This window comes from Schistocerca serialis, chromosome 1 (genome assembly GCF_023864345.2).
Source record: "Schistocerca serialis cubense isolate TAMUIC-IGC-003099 chromosome 1, iqSchSeri2.2, whole genome shotgun sequence".
NCBI classification, from domain to species: domain Eukaryota; kingdom Metazoa; phylum Arthropoda; class Insecta; order Orthoptera; family Acrididae; genus Schistocerca; species Schistocerca serialis.
The window spans coordinates 1283109250-1283122535 of record NC_064638.1 but is presented as its reverse complement, the minus strand read 5'-3'; the positions used below and the strand labels follow the sequence as shown (position 1 = coordinate 1283122535).

The 13286-nt window shown below is 43.8% G+C and overlaps 1 protein-coding gene across 1 annotated transcript in view; it reads left to right on the top strand.

The window, feature by feature from the left end:
- Nucleotides 1-13286, top strand: part of LOC126456900 (ras-GEF domain-containing family member 1B-A) — a 318246-nt gene that overhangs the window by 113997 nt on the left and 190963 nt on the right. The gene's annotated exons all lie outside the window — the stretch shown is intronic.

The following is a 13286-nucleotide window of genomic DNA, read 5'->3' as shown; positions in this document are numbered from 1 at the left end:
ATTTATTTATAGTGTCGATTGCATTTCCTGATTATCAGCGGCATCTTATATGTATTCGTTTCTTAGAACATGCGAGTGACATTTGTCGATGACATTCTTATGATTATCCAACTGTATTACAATGGGATTCAGCATACACATTTGCATACTGTTTAATTGCTAATGGCGATATTCTTCACATCCAGGGATTATTATTCGGGTGTTACTGGTATCCTCCGGGAAAATGTTGAAGATTTTTTGTTCCTGTGGGATGGAATGAACACTTTAACGAGATAGGCTGTGAGTTGAGGATAAAAGGAAGAAAGATTAATGAGGAGTAGCAGAAATAGGTTAGTGATAAGCTTAACATCAGTTATAAGGACAACGAATTAGACGAAATGAAGGAATTATGCTACCTTGGAAGCAAAATTTGTGTTGTACAAAGGGCGTTCAAAAAGTTTTTCACAGCCGTCTCGATTTTTTTAATGTTTTTTGCAGGAGGAGAATGAAATTTTTTATGAACATACTTGGAACATTTAGCTATACATGGCGCCTACTCAATGTAGCCTCCATCAGCTGTGACGCATCTGGCCCAACGTTCTTTCCACGATGTAAATGCACTTTGGTAAAATTCTGGGGATTGACTTTTACACCATCGCTTGGCGCAGGAAATAAGGTCTTTCTGACTGTCAAATGTTTTACCGCGCAGGTGGGCGTTCAGACGACCAAAGAGGTAAAAGTCAGACGGAGCCAAGTTAGGAGTGTAGGGAGGATGAGGAACAATTTTCCAGCCCATTTTCTGATTTTCTCATGCGCCATAAGGGCTGTATGGGGTTTGGCATTGTCATGGTGTAGTCTGATGAGCTGACCCTGAAGCTGTGGTCTGGCACGTCGCAGCTTGTCCAATGACAAACAGTAACGGTTCCGGTTAATTGTGGAGACAGGTTCCAAAAAGTCATTTAAAATGACACCATAAAGATCCGAGAAGAAAGAGGCCATCACCTTTCGGCCTGCTGTTCGTGAAAGTCTTGGTTTCTTCTTCTGAGGGGAACCCGTATGACGCCATTCCATGGATTGGGTTTTGCTCTCAGGTTCGGACAAAAACACCCATGTTTCATCCTGGGTAATGACGCTGTCAAAACAGTGTTTCCACTTTTCGGTAAAGGTCTTCATGAGACCCTCGCACACATTCTTCCTCGTCGTTTTCATTTCTCTTGTCAATAATCTAGGCATCCAACGTGCACAGATTTTTATGGACCGTAGTGACTGTACCAGCGATACCACACTACCCAATTACAAACGATCCATTTCAGCAAGCTGTCGTGTCGTCACACATTTGTCATTTGGATGATTTGATCAATGGTCTCCTTATTCACATCACTCACTGCCGTCGATGGTCTACCGCATCGTGGATTGTCCAGTAGAGAGAAATCACCTTATTTAAACCTCTGCAACCACCGCTGGATACTGCTGCGATCCACTGTGTCCTCCCCATAAGCAGGGAGCAACTTTCTGTGAAACGACCTGGCAGAGTCATCGCCGGTCTTGAAGAGGAACTCCATCACCGACCGTTGTCGGAACCTGATATCTACTTCACTGTCCATTATAGCTCACCTATAAATAAAAGAAAATTATATACCAACTTATATCTAAATGTTCCAAGTATACAGGACCACATGATGTACTAAAGTTTAGCGACTGATTTTAGACTAGTATGAACAGATGCCCATTTTCTACAGCAAAATGGGACGGAAATCTTTAGATATAAATGATTAAAATTTCAGGAAAATTTGATGATTTATTCGAGAAAAAGACCTTCTAAATTGAGTAACTGAATAACGCGTTGGTCCACCTTTGGTCCTTATGCAAGCAGTTATTCGGCTTGGCGTTAATTAACAGAGTTGTTTGATGTCTTTTTTAGGACTATCGTCCCAAATTGTGTCCAATTGGCATGTAAGGTTATCGAGTTGGCTGGAGGTCTCAATGGGGAAGAGATCCGGAGACCTTGCTAGCCAAAGTAGGATCTGGCAAGCAGGAAGACAAGCAGTCGAAACTCTCGCGGTATGCAGGTAAGCAGTGTCTTGCTGAAATGTATGCCCAGGATGGCTGGCCAGGAAGGGCAAGAAAACGGGGCGCAGAATACCTTCGACGTTTCGCTGTGCCGGTAAGGGTGCAGTGGATGACAACAAAACAGGTCCTGGTATGAAAAGAAATGACACCCCAGATCGTCACTCCTGTTTGTCGGGCTGTATGGCGGGCGACAATTATGTTAGTACCCCACCACAGTCCGGGGCATCTCCAGCTGGTCATCGGGACTCAGTTCGAAGTGGGGCTCTTCACTGAAGATAATTCTGCACTAGTCAGCTAGATTCAAGTCACTTCTCTTCCTAGAAGGACCGCTTTATTTCTCATCCGCGGCATCCTTACGTCACAGCGGTACGTCGACAATATTCTGCACCCCATTTTGTTGCCATTCGTGGGAAGCCATTCGGGCGTTTACACTTCAGTAGGATTAGGTCCGCCTGCACACAGCGGGAGTTTCTACTGCTTGTTTTTGTGCCTGTCAAACCATACTTTGGACAGTAAAATCGTCGGATCTCTCACTCATTGAGAACGTTTGGAGTATTATGGGCAATGCCCTCCAACCATTTCGGGATTTTGACGATCTGACTCGCCACTTGGACGTAATTTGGCACAATATTGCTCAGGAGCACTTACAACATCTCATTCAATCAGTGTCAAGGCGAATAACTGCTTGCATAAGGGTCAGAGGTGGACCAACGCATTATTGACTTGCTCAATTTGTGAAGACCTTTCTCCCGGCCAACAATGCCGTACGATCATTTCATTTTTTTCTTGAATAAATCTTCATATTTTTCTGAAATTGTATTCACTTGTATGTCTGCTCATCTACATCATACCTACTGTTCCTTTCGGTTAGTTCCTTCGCGGTCCGTCGCGTCTCTCCTTTTCTTGTACTAGACAGTTGGGGTTGTTTGGGGGAAGAGACCAAACAGCGAGGTCATCGATCTCATCGGATTAGGGAAGGAAATCGGCCGTGCCCTTTCAAAGGAACCATCCCAGCATTTGCCTGAAGCGATTTAGGGAAATCACGGAAAACCTAAATCAGGATGGCCGGACGTGGGATTGAACCGTCGTCCTCCCGAATGCGACTCCAGTGTGCTACCACTGCGCCACCTAGCTTGGTGTACTAGAGTGTATTTCGATTCTACATATTTGAATGCTGTATAATATGTTAAAGCTATTTGGAATATCTTGTCAAATCTTCTATTACAGAATTTTATGGCAAATAATATTAGACATACTTTTAAAACTAGTCGCGCAAAGTGTGGTAGGATAAGCCATACTTCGTCGTTCGTGCACCACCATATACCTTGAAACAGTAGGAGGTGTTTTACCCTGGAACAAGTGGCATTTTCAAATGAACTGTGTTTCGTTAAAGTATTGACCATTTTAGCTGCCTTGAAAATGGTAATTTGTATTAATTTCCATCAGCTTCTGTATCAGAATATAACTAAGTCGTAACTGGTTTTCGATAATACTTCTGCTTAGTTTTATTTCAGTTTTCTGATGTAGAGTAATAATGTGACAGACAGACTACTGAATACAGTTACAATAGGTCTTCTCGATTTTAACGCTTTTATTCTTCAACAAAATGTTTGTTCCTAGACACATATACCTTGAAACATATTTTCAGACTTGGGAAAACATTAATTTTTCCGGAGTCATTTTTGTAATTTCAGGAAAATCTTCAGCCCACACAAAGTGATTGCCATTATTTGAAAATGGAGTAAGTTTTTGTCTACACTGGTTCAACTAGTTAAAGTTTAACTACATCCACCTTAACAGTTAAACTTTCACTGCTTGAGCCATTGTAGACGAAAAACTGCGTGCGGTGTGGGTACCCAACTTAACTGGAGTGTTTTTCAGACTGTGCACTGCAGGATTTGCGTTGTTTCTACTGTTAAGTGTCATGACTTGCCGTTAGACGCCGGTACTGTTACGGCGACTTAGGAACTCTGATCCCAAAGACGAATGACATGCATCGTGAACGGCGCACGTTACTGTGATCTGTTTCACCAACATGTGATCCCTGCTCAAGGGGACTGACGTGCTCTGGGCTCAACTGTCTTGGTGAACGACGGAGCTCCACCTCACATCGCTCGTGAGGTCACTCGGTCAGTCCGTAACTCATTTGGAGAAAACCATATCGTTGGCCGTCGTTCCAAACTGCGTGGCGACCGAGATCACTAGACCTGAACCCTTGTGATACCTGGCAGTGGAGTTACCCGAAGGACACGGTTTATCAGCGGAGCACTAACGCACGTTGGAGGTTGGAAATGGGTGTACCGAGGGCGGTAGCAGCCAGCATCCCACCTGAGATATTTCGAGCAGCAGTTGAGCAGTCTCTAGTGCAGATCCAGGCTGTCGCGGATGCTGAGATGGTCGTCACATTGAGCCCTGAGTCCCTCCCCCCCCCCCCCCCCGGCCCTTCCCCCAGCTGTTAGGGAAAAGAAAAGGAAACACATAGTCGTGTGAAGTGTTCTTCTTTCTAGAAAATGATTTAAAAGTCCGTATTACGCAGGTTTTTAACAGAATAGGAACTGGAACTTTTTAGGCTGCTTACAAGACGGTATTCGGCTTCCAAAATATTACAGGTACTCCACAACCCTCCCCCTCCTACCTGCAAACTGTCATATGGGCGCCCTTGACATAAACGTGGTACGCAATTAACGGTTGTTACCCTCTCATATAGAAATTAATTTTCTTTCAGCGATTTATTTGTTTTTTCTCTTGTACATGTCGTTAGAAGTGTTTCCACAAAGTTTCATTGTCCTGTTATCACCGTTTTTCCTGGGGGCCCTCTCAAGTAGCAAAAGTTTAATTATAACCACACTGTGTTTTACACTTCCGTTACAGGGCTGGATAGAGACGAAACCTGTTCCAAGCTGCATCATTCCCCCAGACTTTTCAAATGATATCATTCCGCTTGAGGCTGTTAAAACATTACTTATTACGATTGCATTATCGACACGTGGCCATTTTCAAGCAATGTGGAATGTTGTAAACCACTCAATAATATAAGCAGTGAGAGGAGGTATAAAAGATAGCCAACCAATTGCAATAAATTCTGGGTTTCAGATAACCCTTACCATGGTTTCGAGGATTTAAACCCGTCTTTTTCAGAAGGACAGACAAACTTATGTTAGCAATTCATTCAAGCTCTCTCTGCATGGCACGTATCGGCAACGATGTCCATATGCAAAAATTAAGCCGTCTAGAATCAAGAGCTTGTCACATGTGACCTTGTTGCTCAACGACTCTCCGTGCTTTCGTTCACTGCCCGGTCTCCGTAGAGACTCTGCAAGCGCCTGTAAACATCTGCGACGCTGTAGCTCAAGAAACTCAGTGACAGCTCTCTTGCCGAAACGCATCTCCATTTCAGACGCCATTTTGGAAGGTACGTTTACTGCTGCCACCAATCGGAATTTTATGAAACTGTTGGGGCTGGAACGCGAATATTCCACGATGTACCACAAAAAATTCCGCATTTTTTCAACCGAAAATGTGTTGCGTTTCTTATTGAACGACCCTCGTAATACTGCGTGGGTTTCAACGTCCCACAATGCTTGAAAGTGGAAATGTGTCTAAATTGCACTCGCAGTAAATTGTGTTTTACACCCTCAAGCGGAATGATTTCATTTAAAAATTTCAAGGCTGCGGACCTAGTCGTTATCGAACTTCACTACTACTCTTTGCTAAGGGTGTCTGTGAGCGGAATTAAATATCGGCTGACATTTAGAGATTATCGGAACGCTGCCTCCCGCGCGCTAAGTACTAGGTTATATTGCGCGCGAAGTAAATCACGTGCAGCGAACTGGCTGCGCTCTGCGCCCGTTCTGCTGTGAGACGGTGCCGTGTGGAGCAGACCACGCCCGCCGCTCGGCGGCGCGTGACGCAGCGCTGCCTTTGTAGTGGCGCTCTCTGCCGCCCCCCTCCCATCACGTCCTCTTTGCCTCTCCTTTTTTAAGCAACTCAGCGCGTTTTTCTGCCCACGCGCTACTTCCAGCCCGCTGCATGATTTATGGACTGCAGCGCCTCTGCTGAATTTTGCACGACGCGCGACCGGCGATGCATTCGCCTCGGCGAATCTCTGCGGATAGCTACAACTACAGGTAGTCGGCAGGGGAACGCTAGGCTGTAACGGCTACGGCCGGCGAGATAACTCTCCCAGCAGACCGCATAAAGCTCGAGGGCTCGAGAACGATGCACAAATTCTAGCTGTGCTATCTCGCTTCACGTGTTCCACGCTCAGACAAAATCTGGCATGTTATCTTGAATGTGGTATGTATGAGATAGGTGAAACACCGTCAGACTTCAAGAAGAGTATAATAATTCCAATTCTAAAGTGAGCAGGTGCTGGCAGGTGTGAATAATACCGAACTATCAGTTTAATAAGTCATGATTGCAAAATGCTAGCATGAATTCTTTACAGAAGATTGAAAAAAACTGGTAGAAGACGACCTCTGGGAAGATCAGAGATATTTTAGTAACAAGTGACGAAATACTGACCCTACGACTTACTTTAGAAGATAGGTTAAGGAAAGGCAAACCTATATTTATAGCATTTTTAGATTTAGAGAAAGCTTTTTACAATTTAGGCTTTGTTTCAGATTTTGAACGTAGGAGGGGTAAAATTCAGGGAGCGAAAGGCTATTTACAACTTTATACATAACCCAGGCGGCAGCTATAAGAGTTGAGGGGCTTGAAAGGGACGCAGCGGTTGAGAAAGGAGTGAGACAGGTTTATTGGCTATCCCCGATGTTATTCAATCTGTACATTGAGCAAGCAGTAAAGGAAACCAAAGAAAAATTTGTAGTAGGAATTAAAGTCAAGGAAAAAGAAATAAAAACTTTAAGTTTGCCGATGACATAGTAATTCTGTCAGAGAAAGCAAAGTACTTGCAAGAGCAGATAAACGGAATGTGGATACAAGATGAACATCTAAAAGGCAAGAGAAGAATATAATCGAATTAAAACAGGTGATGCTTATGGAATTAGGTTAGGAAACAAGACAAAGCAGTAGAATAAGTATTGTTATTTGAGCAGCAAAGTAACTTATGGTGGCTGAAGTGGAGAGGATACAGGATACAGACTGGCCATCGCAAGAAAGCATTTCCGAAGAAGATAAATTTGTTGTTAAGAGTTAGAAAGTTTTGTCTGGAAGCATTTGTAAAATTATTTGTATGGAGTGTAGTCATGTATAGAAGTAAAACATGGACGATAAACAGTTTAGACAAGAAGAGAATAAAAACTTTAGAAATCTGGTGCTACAGAAGAATGCTGAAGATTATATGGGTAGATCAAGTAAGTAATGAAGTAATGAGGTGGTACTGAATAGAATTGGGGAGAAAAGAAATCTGTGGCACAAGCTGTCTCGAAGAAGGGGTCGTTTGACAGCACACATTCTGAGACTTCAAGGGGTCACAAATGTTATGCTGGAGGGAAGTGTTGGGGTTAAAAGTCAGAAGGATGTAGGTAGCTGTAGTCACTCGGTGATGAAGAGGCTTGCACAGGATAGAGTAGCACGGAGAGCTGCATCAAACCAGTCTTCGGACTGAAGACCACGACAACAACAACAAAAACCTTGAACGAGGCTGCGTCAAACCTTTCCAGATTATGTTCTGAGCCAGCAACGATTTGATTTCGAGCTTGGTCTCACCACCAATACGCCATCTACCATTTCACAGAAACGACTGGGATTTTTTGTGATCTGTCTAATGCATATGACTGTGCAAATCAATAATTCTTTTGGGCCCTCGAAGAACAGTGAGTGACTAGTTAATTTCCTATTTTATTAATAGGAAGGAAATCATTATATTTTACATCTTATGCAGCAATGTTGTCACTTCTGTTATTGCTATGTGTAAATGACCTTCCATCCAACAACGATGAAACGGGGTTCAGACAACAGTCTAAGTCGCAGTAATATTTTATTAATGATCGGTTTTGACTTAATGTAGAAGTCATCCTCAGAAAATGAGCACTGTAATAGCGAGAATAGTAGAGTTACAGAAAGTTTGACGAGTATGGCGTCAGAGGAAAGTACAATGAAGTATTGATGTAGCAATTGCCAAGCGGCTGCTGCTGGCGGCTTCTCGAATGCTCAAACGGCGACACGATCGTTAACTGACTGATGGTTCCAGAACCATGGGTTAAATAGTGTGGATTGTGAGATATTGATATTATATGGAATGTACAAAGTAAGTTATCATAAGCTGAATACGAATTACGAGTAGATAAATTGTTACATATCGTCAGACAATTGGCCTTCTTATGTTAAAGTAAATGAACTTAGAGATTGGCATTTTGCGAAGCGTTTGTCTTTGGCTGGGGCTGACGTAATAAGTTTTCGGTGCGAAATTTTCACACTATTTAACCCGTGGCTCTATACAGCCATTTGTAAGCAGGTTAGGTCCGTGTTGTCGCGAGAGCATCCGAGCACCCGGCAGCAGGGGCTTCCAGACGGGTAAATGCGACATCGCTACTTCATTATACTTTACTCTGACGCCATACACACCGAATGTTCTGTAGCAGTTCTACTCTTGTTCCTGCAGCGTTCATCTTCTGAAGGTGACTTCTGCATGAAGTCGAAACCGCTAACGAAGTGTTATTACGATCTAGACTGTTGTTTCAACCCAGTTGTATCACCAGATCTCTGTTTCTCCTCTGAACCATAATTTCCATATTTACATAAACGATAAAGCAGAACTAGTGCTGTTTTCTGACGACGCAAGCAACATCCTCTACCTCAATTGTCGTGCAACAAGGAACAATAAATATGTAGAAAAAATTATTGATGGGTTATCGGAAAGTGGTTTATCGTTTCACTTAAGAAATCACTAAATTCTGTACAAAACGAGATATGTCAGAAAGAATACAGTACGGGGAGGAAGGAAATATGTCAAACTGATTCCTTGAAATTCGTGGGTATGCAAAGTGATCAGCAACATTTCCCCTAAGTGTAAGTATAATTACTGATTTTTCAATCACTGATTTTGGTTCACGTGTTGGGCTCTCTCTTACTGCCCTGTGCTTCCTCTTATTTCTTTAATCGTCCCGAATATCTTCAGATTTCTGGTTGGGACCACGCGAGGGTAGTCCCAGATGCAGCGACAGTCTTTCACAACTATACTTGTATTCACAGTGTGAATGCTCCATTATTGCTTTGTTGCGGAGGCTACTTTTTGTACGCTTTCGTTTTTCCCCTTCGCTGTTCCGAGTGCTGGTTAGATTCTGTATGAACTATAATTTCTATAATGTTGCGAGATAGCACCAGTGGCAAGTGTATTATGGTGACTGGCTCTTCTTGGAAAAACAGTGTTAACAATAATTCTCCCTTTGATGTAAAAGCCCCCCTTGTAGAGTCTGCTACTGCAGTTTGATTAGCACCCGAATAATGCTCTATTGCTTGATAAGCGCATCCGTGACAAAACGAAACTCTCTTCTTTGGATCTTTCTAATTACCGGCAAGAGTCCCACACTAACGAAAAATATTCAAGAATGAGTCGAAAATGGGATTTTCATGGATGAACTGAAGTTCTTGAGGGGTTTTCCAATGAATCTCTGACTGGCATCTTGTCAGACTTTAGGTCGTTCCGTACTGTTTCCAATGATTTATCGGCAGCAGCCCTATTGTCGTAGAACAGTTGGGGTTCTTTCCACCTAGATACCCGTTGATTTCTTTTAATTTCCTCTATTAATCCTTTGCATTTTAGAGGTTTGTCAACGTTCTTTTGCAAGCGTTATGATATAAAGAACCATTGTTTCCTGTTTTGTAGTGTTCATTCACATCCATTTTCCCAGCTCAAGCTACAATTTTAGATCCGAATTTTTATCTGCCTTGACTGTGTATGCAGTACCCGTATTTTAACACGGGCGAAAAACGTTTTATGTCATGTGGCTTGTTGTCTTTTCAGTCGTTTCGATTAACTGAGAGGGCAGATTTTTCTTTTTGGAAAACAAACGTTCCAGCTGCAAAATATGTTGTAGTTTTATTTCCACAACTAGTTTTGACATAATTAGGGGGTCATTTACAAGCGTACTAAATATATATTTCGGCGACGGCGCGGTCAAATAAAAAAATATATTAATTTCGGAAGATGAATGTCATTCTCAGCTCTAGTAAAGAATATTACTGTAACGTTAAGTATTTCTTTCCATCCACCGAGAAGAGATGTAGCCGCTCTTACTTGACATTAAGTAAGGGACAGTCTTATGACACATGTATTCCTGCTCTGTAAAAGGGACCCACCGGTGAGATACGTTATATCTATACCTTGCGTTACATCTTAATTTGATGATGGCTATGGCAGAAAAGCAAACAGGGAGTAACAAACACATTGCGGCAAATTCTGTGTGTAAATGATGGTAGACTTTAGTAATGGTCAAAGGAAACTTCATAACACAGGTTTTTATCATGGAGCACATGTCACATTTCACACAGCTACTTCGATGTACGGAAATGAAGAACGTCAGGCGTTTGTAACAAATATTTATTTGCTCGAGAAGGTGTATACGTACAAACACATCACATAATGTTACGAGACGGTACCTAGCCGCTGTATTCTTTTAACTGCTAAGTGGAGTCGTAAAAAGTGTATTTTTCTCACTCAGCCAGAGCTGATTTTTTCAGTGTCAAAACATTTTTCATCAAATAAACTTTTCTGCTCTTATTCACAAAGAGAGCAGTAGTAGTAGCAGTAGTTTCGCTTTGCCCATGTATTGTAAAATTTAAACCATTCTGTTTTCCGACATGTAGTAATTTTTGTGGGAAGAAAAAGAGTAAAAATAGCAGGTCTTCAAGCAACTTTCGCAGTGTATCACGTAAAGTATGATTAAGAAGCCTGAAGAGCACAAATTACTCTACTACAAAATGAATAAGCACGGCGAGAGTAGATATATTTCCGACATTAGCTGACATTTACATAGTCAGAAGCTTCTTCCCGTGAAGGTAACGTTATTTGACGGCTATTGTGACGACGCCATCTGGAATACACTACTGGCCATTAAAATTGCTACACCAACAGGAAATGCAGATGATAAACGGGTATTCATTGGACAAATATATTATACTAGAACTGACATCTGATTACATTTTCACGCAATTTGGGTGCATAGATCCTGAGAAATCAGTACCCAGAACAACCACCTCTGGCCGTAATAACGGCGTTGATGCGCCTGGGCATTGAGTCAAACAGAGCTTGGATGGCGTGTACAGGTACACCTGCCCATGCAGCTTCAACACGATACCACAGTTCATCAAGAGTAGTGACTGGCTGGCATATTGTGACGAGCCAGTTGCTCGGCCACCATCGACGAGACGTTTTCAATTGGTGAGAGATATGGAGAATGTGCTGGCCAGGGCAGCAGTCGAAGATTTTCTGTATCCAGAAGGGTCCGTAGAGGACCTGCAACATGCGGTCGTACATTATCATGCTGAAATGTATGGTTTCGCAGGGATCGAATGGAGGGTAGAGGCACGGGTCGTAACACACCTGAAATGTAACGTCCACTGTTCAAAGTGCCGTCAATGCGAACAAGAGGTGACCGAGACATGTAATCAATGGCACCCCATACCATCAAGCCGGGTGATACGCCAGCATGGCGATGACGAATACACGCTTCCAATGTGCGTTCACCGCCATGTCGCGAAACACGGATGTGACCATCATGATGCTGTAACCTGGATTCATCCGAAAAAATGACGTTTTGACATTCGTGCACCCAGGTTCGTCGTTGAGTACAACATCGAAGGCGCTCCTGTCTGTGATGCAGCGTCAAAGGTAACCGCAGCCACGGTCTTCGAGCTGATAGTCCATGCTGCTGCAAACGTTGTCGAAGTGTTCGTGCAGATGATTGCTGTCTTGCAAACGTCCCCATCTGTTGACTCAGGGATCGAGACGTGGCTGCACGATCCGTTACAGCCATGCGGATAAGATGCCTGTCATCTCGAATGCTAGTGATACGAGGCCGTTGGGATCCAGCACGGCGTTCCGTATTACCCTCCTGAACCCACCGATTCCATATTCTGCTAACAGTCATTGGATCTCGGCCAACGCGAGCAGCAATGTCACGATACGATAAACTGCAATCGCGATAGGCTACAATCCGATCTTTATCAAAGCCGGAAACGTGATGGTACGCATTTTTCCTCCTTACACGAGGCATCACAGCAACGTTTCACCAGGCAACGCCGGTCAACTGCTGTTTGTGTATGAGAAATCGGTTGGAAACTTTCCTCATGTCCATATTCTGCTAACAGTCATTGGATCTCGGCCAACGCGAGCAGCAATGTCACGATACGATAAACTGCAATCGCGATAGGCTACAATCCGATCTTTATCAAAGCCGGAAACGTGATGGTACGCATTTTTCCTCCTTACACGAGGCATCACAGCAACGTTTCACCAGGCACGTTGTAGGTGTCGCCACCGGCGCCAACCTTGTGTGAATGCTCTGACAAGCTAATCATTTGCATATCACAGAATCTTCTTCCTGTCGGTTAAATTTCGCGTCTGTAGCACGTCATCTCCGTGGTGTAGCAATTTCAATGGCCAGTGGTGTATATTGTGGGATGGTCTGACATGTTGTTTCGTGACGTCGGGTGTGAACTGATCTAAACCCTGAGCAAACGACTCAGCTATCGCGTGGCGTGAGTATGGATTTGTAGCGTGCAACCAACAGGTAAGGGCTGAAATTGAAACTACTGTAACAGACTGGAGAGCGTTCGTAGTTGCAGCTGACAGCGCTGTCCGGCTGTAGCGCGAGCAATACTTCAGTGTTTTCCAGACGCGCGCGGAATAACGGTTAAACGAAACGCGGCGAGTTAATGTATGCTGGTGAGCCGGGCTGTTTTCTGGTAAGCACCGCTGCGCGCCGTGTCGCGTGTTGGCGAGTAATTTCCATAAAACGCGCATTTAAGTGGCGCAGCGCGGCGGCCCTTGCGAGATGTGTGTGACACCGGAACACGGGGGGTGCGTGCGTCCGCCCTGGGGGGAGGAGGCCGAGCCCAGCTGCCGCTGCCGCTGCAAAACAGCGAACACCGCAGTGCACTGTACAACACGTGATGTGCGAGTTGTGCGTAAAAGCGTATTCGATAAATATCGTGGTCTCACAGAAAGAAAGAGTGACATGGCACTGTTAACTGGGAAACCCTTCGCTGGCTCAATGGGAAGGATCAGCTGCCAAACGGGGAAGGGTTTTGTCCCACCGTACACGATGTTG